Raw genomic sequence first — 18,064 nt, forward strand, 5'->3', positions numbered from 1 at the left:
GCTGCCTAAAATAGAGCCGTGCTCTGTGCCGGGAATCCCTTGTGCGCTATGAGCGGAGCCGCGTCTCTAACCAGGGAACGCGCCAGGCAGCAGCCCGGACTATGGCTCCTAAAGCAAAGCGGTGGGCAGGGGAAACCGGGCTGAGGCGACTGTCGCTCCCCACAGTGAGCGTTGGCTTGGCACTCGTATAACTGGCAAGGGCCGTGCAGCTTGTGAGGCGGGTGGTGGGAAAAAGCGGCTCGGGCAGGTATTTTGTGGGCTGTGGAGAAACATGGTGGGAGAACTGGGATTAGGGTCGGTGTATTGACTGATCCCTTGCGCATCTCATCATGATATGGATGTTACGCGTCTTGTGGCAGTACATATCAGTAACCCAATAATATCCTGCCGCCGATACTTTATAATAATCACCCACACCGCCTTTCAGATTCCTCCGCTCAGTTTGCGCGCACCAACTAACTCTACATTCACGTTCTGTTTATACTCTACATACACATATGTGCACTCACACTGACATGTACATTCTGTTTATACTCTACATTCACGTTCTGTTTATACTCTACATACACATTCTGTTTATACTCTACATACACATATGTGTACTAACATGTACATTCTGTTTATACTCTACATACACATTCTGTTTATACTCTACATACACATTCTGTTGATACTCTACATACACATATGTGCACTCACACTGACATGTACATTCTGTTTATACTCTACATACACATTCTGTTTATACTCTACATACACATATGTGCACTCACACTGACATGTACATTCTGTTTATACTCTACATTCACGTTCTGTTTATACTCTACATACACATTCTGTTTATACTCTACATACACATATGTGTACTAACATGTACATTCTGTTTATACTCTACATACACATTCTGTTTATACTCTACATACACATTCTGTTGATACTCTACATACACATATGTGCACTCACACTGACATGTACATTCTGTTTATACTCTACATACACATTCTGTTTATACTCTACATACACATATGTGCACTCACACTGACATGTACATTCTGTTTATACTCTACATACACATTCTGTTTATACTCTACATACACATATGTGTACTAACATGTACATTCTGTTTATACTCTACATACACATTCTGTTTATACTCTACATACACATTCTGTTGATACTCTACATACACATATGTGCACTCACACTGACATGTACATTCTGTTTATACTCTACATACACATTCTGTTTATACTCTACATACACATATGTGCACTCACACTGACATGTGCATTCTGTTTATACTCTACATACACATTCTGTTAATACTCTACATACACATATGTGTACTCACACTGACATGTACATTCTGTTTATACTCTACATACACATATGTGCACTCACACTGACATGTACATTCTGTTTATACTCTACATACACATTCTGTTTATACTCTACATACACATATGTGCACTCACTGACATGTACATTCTGTTTATACTCTACATATTCTGCACATATGCACTCATACATCAACATTTAACACATTTGCCTTACAAATAAGTACACATATATTTCACACATGTAGCCCCTCTGGCATTTGCCAGAACCCACAGATCGCCAGTCTGGGCCTGCATCCCACATACATATGCCTGCACACCTTGGGGTATATTTATCAGAGTGAAGTTAGAGATTGACACATTCCACTACTGTCAAATACCTCCTCCCTCCATTCATTTCTATGGGATTTTTAATGGTGTATTTATCAAATAATGAACTATCACCTTTTGATAGCACATGCTCAGATTTGGGGAGATTAGTCGCCCGGCGACAAATCTCCTCTTCTTCGGGGCGACTAATCTCCCCAAACTGCCTCCCCTGACCAGGGCCGACATTAAAAATCATGGGGCCCGTACAACTAAATTTTTGGGGACCCGCCCACACTGGCACCCAAGCCCCACCCCATATACCGCCCACTCCACATCACCACACAGACATCAGCTCTAAAAAAGTAACCCCCCCATACACAAGTTATAAAAAGCTATTGATGGTCAGGGACCCCTTATAAGTTTAAAAAAAAAATGGCGCCAGGGCCCCCCTTACAAGTTAAAAAAAATTTGTTTTTGTTTTTTTTTTAAAAACATTGGTAGCAGGGGCCTATAGAATATTAAAATAATACATTGGCATTGAATTTACATTCTAGCTGGCAGGAGGCAATTCAGGGAGATTAGTTGCACCGAAGAAGAGTTGCATCCTGAATAGTGATGAGCGAACTTGCAGCCTTTTTGCTTGACAGGAACATTTTGTGAAACAGCAGAATTTCACTAAAATGCATTGGAGCCAATAAGAAGCCTAAATATCATTGTGGTTTAGGTGGTTGTAACTCAAATAAATTGCCTGACACTGTTGGAGAAACTCCTTTCAGCTATGATACAGGTGTTCTTCATAGGAAAAAAAGGCTACCATGTTGCCAATGTCTTCCAAACATGGTGCCTGGACAGCTCCTTTGATATACGGGGGGGGGGGGGGGGGCTCCAACCAGAGGCAGGCCAAGATGACCAGGCACCCTAGCCAACCCAGCCGGCCACCTCACTCCCCTTCCCCCATGTGCTGCGCATGTGCAGTGATGCAGGGGGAGCATGCAATTACAAGCAGGGGTCAGCTGGAGCAAGGGATCCCAAACTAAGGGTGGGCAGAAAACTCTGCAAAAGGTACCTGCTCAACCACCTGTCCATCATTGCGCCCTAGGCAGGTTCCTCTTTCACCTACCCCTAGTTCTGGCCCTGGCTGAACCTAATGGATGTTGTGGAAGGGAAAGGGCATATAATTATGACATATGCATCTTCCCCCTGGCACAGCAGACTGAGTTTTTTCCTCCAGTGTAACAAGGCATGATGGATATCTACTGGAAATTTGTGGAAAACATTTCCTGCTGAGAAACTTTACTGGCTGAAAAAGTACATCTCTTGATGTGCCCATTGTCATGGGGCCTCTGACTACAGTACCTCTGATCGCAGCCCTGCATTCTCATACCCCACATACACAAACTACACATTTCCACACACCCCACATGCATATCACATGCATAAACTACACAAAATCTCACACCACACATGCCTTGCGTACCTTTACGTTCACTTATGTACTCCTATGTAACTAAAATAAATCTAGTGTACCTGTTTATAGGCATTGCATATTTGCATTGAGTGCAGCATCATGTACTCGACACACCCTAAAGGTGCATACGGCATGGACTGGAACACCCAAATCTGCACACAGCATGTTCACCTCCTCTCCAGATGCATGTGTGCCAACAATGTATATTGGCACTATCACCTGTGCCATTGAGCAAAATGTATTGTGTGTATTTGTACCAGGCAGAGATTTCTGGAACTCAGTCACAGGGATGAGGCTGAGACAAGAACCAGTGCTTTAGCTTCATTCATTTCAATAAGGGAAAAACAGTACATACGAGTTTTTTGTATGCATAAGTATTTAACATGCCATAATTAGGGATGTAGCGAACGGCGGAAAAAATGTTCGCGAACATATTCGCGAACTTGCGACAAAACATGCGAATAGTTCGCGAACGTCGCGAACCCCATAGACTTCAATGGGAAGGCGAATTTTAAAAGCTAGAAAAGACATTTCTGGCCAGAAAAATGATTTTAAAGTTGTTTAAAGGGTGCAACGACCTGGACAGTGGCATGCCAGAGGGGGATCAAGGGCAAAAATGTATCTGAAAAATCCATTGTTGACACAGCGCTGCGTTTTGTGCTGTAAAGGGCAGAAATCACACTACGTCACTCAGGTGATGTTTCTGGACACGGAATGTGAAAAAGCTCACACAGCTAGGTGGCACTTGGTTAAAGACTGGGCAAATAATGCCTGCAAGGTCAACGTATACACTACAGCCGTTGGATACGGAATATATTATTGCTGCTTGAAAAACGTCACTCGGGTGGTGTTTCTGGAGACGGTATTATTATTGATATTTAGACAGCTAGGTGGCAGTTGTTTGAAGAACAGATGCAGATGAGAGATCAGCAGCAGGACAGACAGCTGCCCACAGCAGCTACATACAGAGCACTGCAGTAGAAGGTAGATTACTAGCCAGCAAAGCTACCTAACCTAAAATGTCCCTCAAATCCCTGCAGAGTTCTGTCCCTACAATACAGAGCAGTATCAATAGATTACTAGCCAGCAAAGTTACTATCAACTGTCCCTCAAATCACTAACAGCTCTCTCCCTACACTAGCTCTTCCAAGCACACACAGGCAGAATGAAAAAACGCTGCAGGGCTTCAGTTTATATATGGAAGGGGAGTGGTCCAGGGGGTGTGGGGGTGGTCCAGGAGGGAGAGCTTCCTGATTGGCTGCCATGTATCTGCTGGTCTGGGGTGAGAGGGCAAAAATAAGCGCCAGCTAAGGCGAACCCAAATTGGCGAACGTCGCGCGACGTTCGCGAACATTCGCCGAACGCGAATAGTCGATGTTCGCGCGAATTAGTTCGCGGGCGAACAGTCCGCGACATCCCTAGCCATAATTTTACTACTCCTTTTTTTCTGGCCCTTTAAGAAATAACAGCAGTAAAACTGTTTTGTTTTATTTGCAATTTTTCAGCACCAAGGACATTGATTTATGTGGCCATTTTCTCCCCATGTCCCACATATGTTCAAATTCTGGGTCATTCTATATGTTGCTTTCCCTGTGTGGGCTGTAAACTGAGAATCAGGTGAGTCCTAATTCATTTTAAGTCCAATATAACCCTCTTAGCAACTGAATATTGATAGTCACCTCTGCCGTGACTTAAAGATGCTATACTGAGCTCTCCTTACAGCCAGAGATGAGGGAATGAGGGAGGATGATGAGGGTGAGAATCGACATTCTATGCTGCACTGAAGGCTTCCAGGGCTTTTGCCTTATCTGCATGCCTGATTCATTCCTTGCTGTGTGCCTGCCTGTGACTGTTTTACAGATGTGCTCCTCTTACTCTTTCCCCCCGAGCAGCCCCCTTTTCCAAAGAAAAGAAGCTGCATTTCTCTAATGCGTTTCCAATGACAACTGGACCATCAGAAAAAAATGGTTAAACAGACCTTGAATGATAATGTTAATGGCAACAGGCAGATCAGTGAGAGCTGGCTATGTAACAAACAAGGTGGGTGGTGTGCAATCCATCCCTAACCCCAGGGCTGTGTAATCACTGCAGATGTGCTGCCTCTCCTGGGATTTCTGCTTCTCGTTGCAGTTGGTAACAACAAAGCACTACAGTGCAATCGTGTCCTCAGACATAACCTATTATTTCACCTCCCCTAGAGTCCCATTTAGATTTCTTATCCTTTCCTTTATTTTAAAGTACCAAACAAGAAAGCCTTTTTTTAGAATAGGCACATACAACACTGCAGTTGCTTTACAATCTAATGTTTTTGTTTTTCTTATATCTTTGATGCCTATCTGTTTGCATTTTTTTTGGGCAAAGGTCCGCAGTTTTCTGGTTTTTGCCCGAACCTATTTTTTTGAATGATAAATAAGGTCGGTTAGAGAATTCGGAGTTGCTCGGATTTTTATCTTAGAAATACTGAGATAAATTCAGAGCTTGATAAATAACCCCCATAAAACCTGACCCTAAAACCCCAGAAATGTGTTCAAACTTTCATATGCTGCCAAATTTGGTAAAATGGACATGGTAATTAGGGGGCATGACCATAAAAATGGGTGTGGTCAAAAAAATTGCCAATCTTTGTGTCACTCTTTATTTTCAAAATGTTGGGAGGTATGCCTCACAGTGTATTTATTAAGACTGTGTTGCCAAGGCAATTGTATTTAAAAAATGTAATTAATTTCCCATCTAGCCTGGTTGCAGTATGAGTGCAGCTGGACTTGCTGTTTGCATAGGCAGTCAGATCCAACAGCCCAAACTGACAAGCAGGCATTGTATCTATTGACAGAAACCCGTTATCCCGAAAGCTCCGAATTATGGATAAGCTGTCTCGCATAGACTCCATTTTATCCAAATACAGGTATGGGATCTGTTATCCAGAATGTTCCAGACCTGGGGTTTTCCGGATAATTGATCTTTCCATTATTTGGATCTTCATACCTTAAGTCTACTAGAAAATAATTTAAACATTAAATAAAACCAATAGGATGGTCTTGCTTCCAATAAGGATTCATTATATTTTAGTTGGAATCAAAAACAAGGTACTGTTTTATTATTACAGAGAGAAAGGAAATCATTTTTAATAATTTGGATTGAGTGTATGGCAGACAACCTTTCTGTAATTCGGAGCTTTCTGGATAACGGGTTCCGGATAACATTTCCCATACCGTTAATACAAATTTTTAGAATTTATGTCATTTTTCTCTGTAATAATAAAACATACTTTTTACATGATCCAAACTGATATATAATTATAATAAATCGTTAGTCTGTTACCGTTACCCAAAAAACCCCAGGTCCCGAGTAGTCTGGATAACAGGTCCCATACCTATATCTGCTATCTGACTGCCCTTGGATAGAAAATGATCATTAATTTATATATAATTTGCTGTAGATATAAAACACCACATACTTTTGGTGACCTAGATGATAGGTATGTGCCAAGGGATATGTCCAGTTTATACCATTTATCACTGAATTGGACATTATAGGGCTTATATATAAACACTGGGCAAATATGCACTGAGGCAGTAACGTGGCAACCAATGAAATGTTTGCTTTAATAGTTCAATCTGCAGCTGGCAGAAAAAGCCAGTCACTCATTGGTTGCTATAGGTGACTGCCCATAAGCCTATATGCCCAGTGTTTATAAATGAGCCCAATTGTCTTTAGCCAAATCATTAATGATACACTCAACTCAGTGGCCATGGTGAACTGTAATCTACAGTATCTGTGCATCAATAGTCTCTTCTGCAAACAACCCCACAGGGTTCAATGGATCACATCTGACATATGGAAAATGATCAATTCATTATTCACTGCTTTTCACTTCTGTGATCCGAGTACACTAGCCTAGCCGCTATCCATTCCATCTCTGCTTAGGAGGCTTGTTACATGTCACAATTAGATTATGAGCAGTGGTGCAAGGTAGTGGGAACGGCCAGGGAATGCTCTTCCCATAAGAAATTATTTGTGGGAACTCAGTTCCATTAAGAACAATGGGTCTTCCTGGAACAAGAGGTTGAAATTGAAAAGATATTTTAAAAATGTATAAGCTATATCGCTGCATACCTGCAAGAACTTTGGGAGCTTAGTAAACATAAGAGGATGCTCTTAAGTATGAAATCACCCCTGGTTATGCATTAACCCTTTATGTGCTGCCCACCCTCGAATGTACATTGTGGCATAAAATCACCATTGTGCCCATTTTGACATTTCTATAGTTCTAGGTTTCTCTTTAAACAATACTATGCCATGTGTTTACTTGTGGCAGTATCAAATACCCACGGTACACAAAAGGTTAAGAGATCTGTGTAGATATTGCTTGTTTAGAATCCCTTTTCCTCTTGTGCTGTCAATGGACAGCCAAGCCTTCCTTCTTTCATACTGCACCTTCTGAGTTGTCCAGAAGAGGGCAAACCTTCCAATTCTTCAAGGTAATATTTTCCAAAAAATAGACTCAAATTTTCTTATTTTTGTAGTTAGACAATCAGGCAATCAAGTGGGATTCAGTATTGTTGGATATGCAGCATGGCAACTTGAGTACAAATCTGTTATAATCAACCATTATTCTGAGATACATTAGAACCAATTTTGAACCCAAATCAGTGTTTAAAAATCTGCCTGTCAATTTTTTTATTTTTTATTTTACAGAGAAATTTGTTGACAGTTATATAAAAAGATAAAAAGATAAAAAGTAGATTGAAAAAGTAGATTAAAAAATATAAGACAAGTGCTACAAAGTTTTATCAATTTTAATTCCTTGTGATTAAGGAATTAACTATTTTTTTAAACCAAATTTATAGTGCTATACAAATGAAGGGTGTACACATCAAACCTAGATCTTACATACAGTTAGGCCCATAAGTCTTTGGACAGACTTTCAGCTTTAATTCAGTGGGTTGAACAAAAAGATTGCATAAAAATGAAAAAAAAAATTGTTCAACCCACTGAATTAAATCTGAAAGTCTGCAGTTCAACTGCATCTAAGTTGTTTAATTTAAAATTCATTGTGGTAATGTACAGAACCAAAATTAGAAAAAAAGTTGTTTGTCCAAAGATTTATGGGCCTACCTGAATGTATACTGATCCATGCAGAAGGTAAAGAGGCTTAATAGAGTTTACATTAAGGCCATTAACTTCATTTATCGAGAAAACCTAACAGGTCATATGAAATTGTATTTTGTTACATTCACAAATAAATGGATTTTAAGAAGGAAGTATACCTTCCCTTGAGTTTATTTGCCCCCCAGTTCTCTAAAGCAGGCACCCTAGCTTAATTACATATGCAAGACAATTATGCAACGAGAATCATACAATTTGGGATTACCAGGCACCTTATGAAGTGGAATATAATGCCAGAGCCAGGCCGTCAGTTACTGGCGTCCAAGGCCATCTTCGGGACCCCTACCCCCCCAACTACCTTTTCAAAGTCACCACTGTTTATCCCCCTTTTCCTTTGCAACTAGTTACCAGACCCAATCCCCTTTAACCCCCGCAACCAGTCGCCAGACCTGATCCCCGTTCACCCCCACAACTAGCTGCTAGACCCGATCCACCTTCACCCCCTGAAACCAGCCACTAGACCTGATTCCTCTTCACCCCCTGAAACCAGCCACTAGACCTGATTCCTCTTCACCCTCTGAAACCAGCCACTAGACCTGATTCCCCTTCACCCGCTGCAACCAGCTACTAGACCTAATTCCCCTTCACCCCCTAGGGATGGGCGAATTGTTTCGCCTTGTTTCGCCGAAAAAATGACGCCCATAGACTTGTATGGCAACATGCGTCGAAAAAAAAAAAGACGTGCGTCAAAACAATTTCGCTGCACGACAAAATATTTTTGACACCCATAGACTTTAATGGGCGTCTGCGACATTTAGCCAGCAGCAAATTTTTGGCGAAACAAAACGGATCAAATTCGCCCATCCTGACCCCCTTCGCCCCCTGCAACCAACTACAAGACCTGATTCCCCTTCACCCCCTGCAACTAGCCACTAGACCTGATGCCCCTTTTCCCTTGCAACAAGCTGCCAGACCCGATACCCCTTCACCCTGCCCTAGACCCAATCCTACTTCCCATTGCCCACTGTTTGCTGCAGCCAACGCTCAGTCCTCCATCCCCCCATCCCGATTGCTCTCCTGCAGAGAGGGCGGTGACAGTTATTTGAACGTTGCCATTTTCCCAACATAAATAGTGCTCCCTTCAAGTTGCACCTAGGCAACTGCCTAACCCTAGTTTTGGCCCTGTATAGTGCTATTTATATGTTGAGAGCTTGAAAAACTGTAATAATATTTGACCACGGTTTTGAGAACCCATGGTTGTTACTGGACTGGCGCCAAAGGGTATTATATTAAGTATCATGGTGCAGTATTGCATACGAATCCATTTTTTTTGGTTGCTTGACTAGAGCTCCCATCATTATTTAAACCTTGATAATTCAGCATCAGCAACACTTATGCAAGGTATATATCCTCTAACAAAACTATAGAATTTCAAGTACATTTCCATTTGCTGTTTTTAAGTAGAAAGTGAGATCTCAGGGAACCACATTTCATGTTATGTACTTATAAAATGCCCATCTTCCTTTTGTAAGGATATTCTATAATGTCTTGGGGGACTATGCAATACAAATGTATCCAAGGTAGCATTCATCTCAATGATGGAAGTGAACTTTAACCAATTTAGGTCATAGCAATACTTTTTTGTGGCTCAGTTTATGGTTTCATATTTAAAGTGATACTGACACTAAAAAACTACTTTTTAAAATATTAATGTACATTAAAAGTTACCTATTGGTCATGTTGATCATTTTTTGATGAGCTGTTTGTTTTTGTAAGTAATTGTTAGTTGAAGTTTTTAAACCTGACTGTTTTGCGAACCTAACTGTCCCATCTCAACCTAACTGTCCCATTTCAGTTAAAGTTTCTAATGCTAATGGACCCCTGCTCAAATATGGCAGCCCCCTCATACAGGAACATGGGGCACCAGACAGGTAATGTAAAAACATTGTGCAAATACTTTATGGCAAAGCTATAAGTAGCTTTCAAATGCAATATTATGATAGCTGTAAAAAAGAGTTTGATTTCTGGTGTCAGTATCTCTTTAAGGTCTGACAGCATTTAGCGCATTTATACTGTGCAGAGTACAGCATGTTTAACATGGCAAGAACAACACAAATGAATACCTGATTAAATAGTATAATATAAATGGCAATATTGATCCAGTGAAACTAGGAAATCATTCTAAAAATTTAACCCAATGTCCAATCTGCCCACCGGAGGTAACTAAAAGAGTCAGTGGATGTCATTTAGGTGATTGTTCTCTTGAGCATCATCCCATTCTTATCAATCCACACATACATAGTAGCTACAGATCAAAAAAGCATTCAAATTAGAATAAGGTTTAATATTATCCGGAACAGTTTTCAATAATAAACAGAATGCATTTTTCCTAGTAACTGCTAACTACTGTACATGCAGTTGTTGACTCTTCATTCTGGGTAAATACATGTTACTATTATTATCTAAGTTAGGATAAAAAGCTGCAGTTCTATAGAATATCTAAGAGCATGCTGGGATTTGTTGTCAGATACCAGAGATATGGATTATATAGTCATTTACTTGTCACATTTGCATTTGTGTGCTCTTGATGTGTAAAAAAAACTGTGTAAATAGATAGGCTGTGCAAAATAAAAAAAAATGTTTCTAATATAGTTAGTTAGCCAAAAATGTAATGTATAAAGGCTGGAGTGAGTGGATGTCTAACAGAACACTACTTCCTGCTTTACATCTCTCTACATCTCTGCTTTACATCTCTCTCAGCAACTTTAAGGGGGGCCACATGGGATATACCTGTTCAGTGAGTTTGCAATTGATCCTTAGCATGCAGGTCAGATTCAAAAACAACATGTATGGCCCATGTGTCCCCCTAGCAAGTCTCTGATTGGTTACTGCCTGGTAACCAATCAGTGGAAACCAAGAGAGCTGCAAAGCAGGAAGTAGTGTTCTGGCTATTATGCTACACATCCAGTCACTTCAGCCTTTATACATTACATTTTTGGCTAAATAACTATATAAGAAACATTTTTTTTTATTTTGTACAGACTATTTATCCATCTTTTATTTTTACATTTTACTGTTCCTTTAAAAGGATGGGGTTCGGGGAAAGGCAGGCTCACATATATAAGTAAGCTGCAAAATGCTGTTCAGTAGAAATTTTGATTGTCATGAATACAGGCAGATCCCCCTGAATATTATATACAATTTATGGGGGGGGGGGGGGTGTATTGTAGCTGCGACTAGTATAAATGTAGTAATTTTCTTTCATTTTGCAAAACTGAACAACCTCTCCAGACCCTAGAACTGCCTATAAATGTTCCCTTGCCACAAGGTTCATGGTTTAAAGCCCAAGGGGAGGTTTAATGCTCTCTCCTGCTGTTCATTGGCACACACAGCTCATTCTTCTTGATACCAGCAGTTTGTAGCAGGGCTTGGCAGGATCCTATTAAGATATTGGCCCAGGATAACATTGGCAGCATTTTATCCTTGCAAAGTAAAATCATCTTAATATATCTATATCAGAACAACAGATCTATTCATTGCCCATGTAAATTACTGATGCAGCGTTATAAACCACACCATGCCAAATAAGCACATTTCTCCGCTTTATTGCATTTGATCCCTATCCTATTGGACAGACAATAATTGGAGATCAATGGGGCAAGAGACACGAAAAACTGATACATCCTTATGGTGAACTACCCTAGTCTCTGATATTGATTTATATAATTACACCCCACATGACTTCCTTTTCTAACCCAGACAAAGTTTCCTGGAAAAAATACCACATTACAGCAGCGCGCAATATAACATTACTGGCATAAATACAATATTAATAAAATTAATAATTATTACAAAAACAAAGCAAAAACATCTACATGTGTGACAAGCATAACCTACACTTAAGGTTAAACAAATAAACCGATCAATATTTCTCTTCTGCATTATCCGTTAACTATTGAATATTGCACTGCTGCATTAAGATATTTGAATCTATTTCCATCATGTAGAAATATAAATCATTTGACTTTTGTGCTCTACACAAGGAGATTAGAAACTTTATAAGGGGGAAAATGATTTACTGTATTGTTAGATTTTGCATTTTTTCCTTACCCAGTAGAACAGAATGTTAAAGGTTATTTTGCACATACAGCTTTAATTAAAGGTATATATTTCTATCACTATCAATGGGAGGTGTCATAGCTGCTTTCTATTTAAATAGCAAACTGTGCTGTTTTTACTGTGGTGCTGTTATATATTACAGTGAAAACAATACTAGTTTAACCACTTGTCTGCTGCACATACAGTAGTAGCAGACAAGTGGTTAAAGGACTAAGATGCCATGCACTGTACATTCTATTTTTCCACATTTTACTCTAGGTTATGGGGAAACACCTTGTTACCCTCTGCAGCTGCCTCTTAAAGGCACAGTCATATGAAAAAGTTTGGGAACCCCTCTTAATTCTTTGGAATTTTGTTTTTATCATTGGCTGAGCAACTTCCTTTTAATATATAACATGCCTTAAAGGAGAAGGAAAGGTTCAAACTAAGTAAGCCTTATCAGAAAGGCCAATCTAAATATACCAGTAAACCCCCAAAGTAATGTTCCTCTGAGTCCCCTGTCAAAAGAAACACTGCATTTCTTTCCTTCTATTGTGTACTCATGGGCTTCTGTATCAGACTTCCTGCCTACAGAATAAATATAGCATTCTAGCTTGCACTATTGCAGCTAATCTATTGGCAATAAAATGCCTCCGTAGCTTTCCTTCTCCTTTAAGGAAACTGTAGTATTTCAGCAGTGACATACAGTTTATTGGATTAACAGAAAATATGCAATATGCATCATAACAAAAATTAGACAGGTGCATAAATGTGAACACCCAAACAGACATATTACATCTAATGTACTGGCAGCCAACAAGAGTGATTTGGTGATGCCCAAAGCTACTATTGAGTAGTCCATGGTCAGTATTGGACTGGGCTGCCGGGACACCAGGAAAAACCTGGTGGGCCCCAGCCTTCATGGGCCCCAGCCTTCATGGGCCCCAGAGAAACAGCCTGCTTTCCCGTCCGGAATGTAGCCTCTCCTCCGCCCAGAATCAGTAACTGCAAATTAAGGAGGAGGTATGCATTTTGATATTCACCTAAAAATATATTGTAATATAAAATATGCCTTACTTTTGTAATCTTTAGAGTCATAGCTCACCAGATTTTGGCCTGAATGTGTGCATTTAATAATTTCAGGCTGAAATGTGCATGTCACCTCTGCTGACAGTTGGTTATCATTCAAGTCTATGGCAAGCAGCCAGAGCAGTCACAAGCGTATTCTCCACCAGAAGAAATGTCAGCACAGCAAAGTCTTGTATACCACGGGCCTTAACATATAGATGGCTGATTTATGAACATCGACTGCTCAGAGCTAATTGCCGATTAGTTGCTGACGGCAACTGCACTTGTTCAATTTTGGACCATTATTTGTACTGGAAAGCAGCTCCATATTCCCTTGTTTTTTGAGTTTGGATATCATTTTTTTTTTATTATTGCTTCTCTTTACTTACATCTTTGCTCTTTTTTTTTTTTTTTTTCAGTTGGACTTTCTTACATTAGCATTTCTGCTGGAGTTTATATAACTCCATATAATCTTTCTTTTTATGTCTGTATACTTTTTTTATATAAATTATTTTTTAGTGTTCCTTCAATACCCTTTTTGACCAAAGATTATTGTATTTTTCCTGCTTTTATCTTTTTTTTTTTTTTAAATGTCTAATACATAGTAGTGTCACTTGTATCACACTGTAATTCCCTTTAGATATCCCGACTGGTTTTAGGCTTCTTGCAGAAAATGTCAAGTTGCTCATGGCTTTATTGCATATTTGCTGTCTCACATCTCTGAAATATTCATTGTAAAATAAGAAAAACAGAATATTAAACTAGCCTCAGAGGTGTCACAGTGGAATTACAGCACAATAAATTCTTTCTTTATGGACACTTAAAATAATCTACATGAAGTCAATCAATTTCCAAGATCTGATCAGGTAGGATGTTAAAAGCTTATGCTTGATTCTGTGTTCACGTAAAAGAGTTGATATGACTCACATAATGGCTCAGAACAATATTTCTTTTGGCAGACTGGCCAAACTTATAAAATGTCAGAAGTAGTTTTCACAGTAAAAACTTAAAGCGAATAGTCAAATGCATTCTAACCTTTGCAGAAACATGAACCTTTCACTACATTAAAACAATCGCTCAACCTATGGAACATGTCTAGAGTAGGTGTACAGTGTATAACTAAAAAAGTATGCTGTACAAAGTGGAGGTTTTAAAGTCATACATGTATATAACTGCAGCCTTTTTATATACCATCCTTGTCTTCTACCTGGAACTTCTACCTGTGCTGAATTCAAAATAAATAACCAATTCTTCTTTGTTTCATTGTCCAATCTGGCTCTGTGTCCTCAGACTTTGTTCCTGCCTTTAGGGTCAGGGCACAAGCTCAGATTTGAGGAGATTAGTCGACCAGCGACAAATCTCTTCTTCTTCGCTTCGTTTTCTGAAGTTGCCCGAAGTTGCCTCACGAGTAAACTTCAGGTGATTTCGGAAAACAAAACGCTCCGAGTGCCATCCCACCCGTGATTTACATTTTAGCTGGCAGGAGGCATTTCAGGGAGATTACTCGCCCCGAAAAAGAGGATATTTGTCGCAGGGCGACTAATCTCTCCAAATCTGAGCATGTGCCCTGACCCTATGGTTTATCAAGGGTCGAATTTCAAATGAAAAAAAAATAGGAAATTTGAATAAAAAAAGACCAACCAAAATGTATTTAATTTTTTTTTTCCGGCTGAATAGGTTGTTTTTGTTTGAATTTGAATCGTACAAATTTGAATTCAACTGAACTTCAAAGTAACAACATATTCGATCAACTTTGATTCAAAGTGTTTTCTAAAAAAACACTAATTGACTCAAAATAGGTTCTAGGAGGTCCCCCATAGGCTTAAACAGCAATTCGGCAGGTTTTAATTCAAATTGAATTTGGACTATTCCCTAGTCGAAGTAAACAAAAAATAGCTTGAAATTCAATTTGACTTTTGATAAATCTGGCCCTTAATGTTTGTTGTTCTGCTGATTTTTGACCTTGTGTCTGCTCCTGACTACTGAACCTTTTTTTTGCTTACCCAAGACCCTCTGCCTGAACGTGTCAATGTTTTTGCCTGATCCTGTTTTGTACCGTGCTTTGGAAGCAGTCTCTGCCATGTGTAGGTTCCCTGCCTATCAAACAGCATTCATGTTGTGTTTTGGTAGCCGAGGATGAGTAGAGTATAACAGTGCTCTATAAGCAGGTTCATGCAGCCATTACACTTAAAACTTAAAACAGTCTAGAAAGTACTATGTACACAGTATAACTCTTGTGCACAGTAACACCTACAGGCCCTTTGTATAAACACCACAATTAAGTTGCCTGGGGCCCAAAATAGTATCGGAGAGAAAACTGGCGTTTAACAGGGTGGGCTCTCCTGTTCACTTAAGAGGTTGCTTCACTTAAGAGGTTGCTTCTACAGGCTTCCTTACTATACAGACTGTATCAACATTTTTTAATTCAATTTTCTTCAGTAGCTTTTTATTTATTTTCTTATATTTGACATATACATTTATTTTACACTCCCTCAGGAACAGCTTTTTAAGGGGGGGAGGACCTGTCAGTGACTGTTAAAATGTGCTACATTAGACAATACTTTAGATTATAAACTGCTCTGGGGCAGGGACCTATGTGAATAATGCATAATCTCTGTAAAGGGGCGTGGAATATGTCAGATCATTTTTGCAGAGATGTACTGTATCAGAAGCAGAGGGCATTTACCTAAGTGATTCACTGCTTGTTCTGACATTTCTGCAAGGCTGTTCATCTACATGTCTCCACCAACAATTTCAAGATTTGTTTTGCTGTATACGATGTTCATTGGGCATGAGTTTATTAATGCATAAATGTGTCTGGATGACTCATTGTACTATTTGTACCCTTTCAACTGCTATGAATTATTTGTATAGAAGTTTATCAAAATTCAGAATCAAATACAGTATATATCAATTCAACTGAACTTCTAAGCCACTATTTAAATACTGAGGTATCATCCAACCTGATCAACCTGGATTAGTTTTGGGCAGAATGGGCCATACACGCATACTTACCCAAATAATCTTAAAGTTGTAATTGTTCCAAAAGATTCTTCTAATAGATAGTAAAGTGTGAGTGCTGAATATGTATCTTAAAATGAAAAAAAAAAAAAATGTTTTTTAAGGTTTCCAGCAGTTCGTACCTGTAGCCGTTTCTATCCCGTTCTCCAACCAGTAAAAAATGTAAAAACGAATAATCTGTAAAACAGCGCTTCACAAGGAAGCTCAGGGGAAGACAAAAAAAGAATGATCGAAATATAGTGTAGTAAATTCTAGTAATTAGCCACCTTTATGTGCAAATCACTGTATTAGTAATTGAACCAAAAATGTCAATCAAGCGAGGTATAGATACCAACCAACAATATTAATAATGATGATGTAGGACAATATGGGTCAGGGTGTCCACAAACAAACCAATATAAATGAGAAATACAAAAATTGAGACTTAAACCCCCAGCCCATAGGCCCTAAAATATAAATGATTGAAAATCACACCAAAGTCACCATAAGTAAAAAGGCAATATTCATTCAACACCATGCCATAATACCCTAATGAAAACAACTTAAAAACAAGCAGCGCTGCATGTTGGGGGAGGGATCCCTCAGATTATAAATGTAATGGGTGCTAGAGGCACCATTCACATATATAGCAGAAAAATCAAACGAGTCTAAACAGATCAAGGTCTATACAGAAATATTCCAATATTAATGTAAAGGCAAACTGCCTAAATAGATGTAGTATAGATGTAGTATTTGTGCAGACTCGGTTAAAAAAAGCCCAGAGTTTATGGTGCGCACTATCCCAAGTTGTATATGAATCCAAAATTACAAACGTATTTGGCACCTTCCGTGCCTTTGTGTTTGTAGGTGGCTACTATGGGCCAATAATGTTAATTGTTGAATGGGCGTGGTGACTAAATCTGAGAGTGCACTGGAGGGTGTCCAATAATAAAAGGTGGATGGGTCGGCAATCAAATCCAAGTGGCGGGGACTAGTGGTTCGGTCGTCACCAAATCACTGGGCAATATGTAACCCTTGCTTAAATAGTGAGGTAAAAGTCTGTGAGATGCCCCGGGCTTAGCAATGTCCGGGGCATAAATGGAAACATATTGCCGACCATGTGTCCAGGGTGAATGGTGCCTCAAGCACCCATTACATTTATAATCTGAGGGATCCCTCCCCCAACATGCAGCACAGCTTGTTTTTAAGTTGTTTTTATTAGGGTATTATGGCATGGTGTTGAATAAATATTACCTTTTTACTTATGGTGACTTGGTGTGATTTTCAATCATTTATATTTTAGGGCCTATGGGCTGGGGGTTTAAGTCCCAATTTTTGTATTTCTTGAATCACTGTATTACTCGTGGAACCCACTCCAGCATCCACCGAACTGTAGTTAGCCCTATCTTAGGGGGTCACCATTAGGGGGAAGGTGGGTACTCAGACGTTTAAATTAGTTGTTCACTTATCTGTAGATTTAATTAGTGCTCCTATTCCAATTGTTGTCCAATTTTCATTGATGTGCAACTTCTATTAACGTAAACGGTGACTTGAGGCATATTTATAATGATGAGCTTAATTTCACATGTGTGTCTCTCTCCTATTGCCTGAGTTATAGGCGCAGAGTCTCAGGCTGGGGCAGCAGAGGCACAACACCGGGGGCAAAGAAACGCAAGGA

The sequence above is a fragment of the Xenopus laevis genome, chromosome 8L (genome assembly GCF_017654675.1).
Source record: "Xenopus laevis strain J_2021 chromosome 8L, Xenopus_laevis_v10.1, whole genome shotgun sequence".
In the NCBI taxonomy this organism is placed as follows: domain Eukaryota; kingdom Metazoa; phylum Chordata; class Amphibia; order Anura; family Pipidae; genus Xenopus; species Xenopus laevis.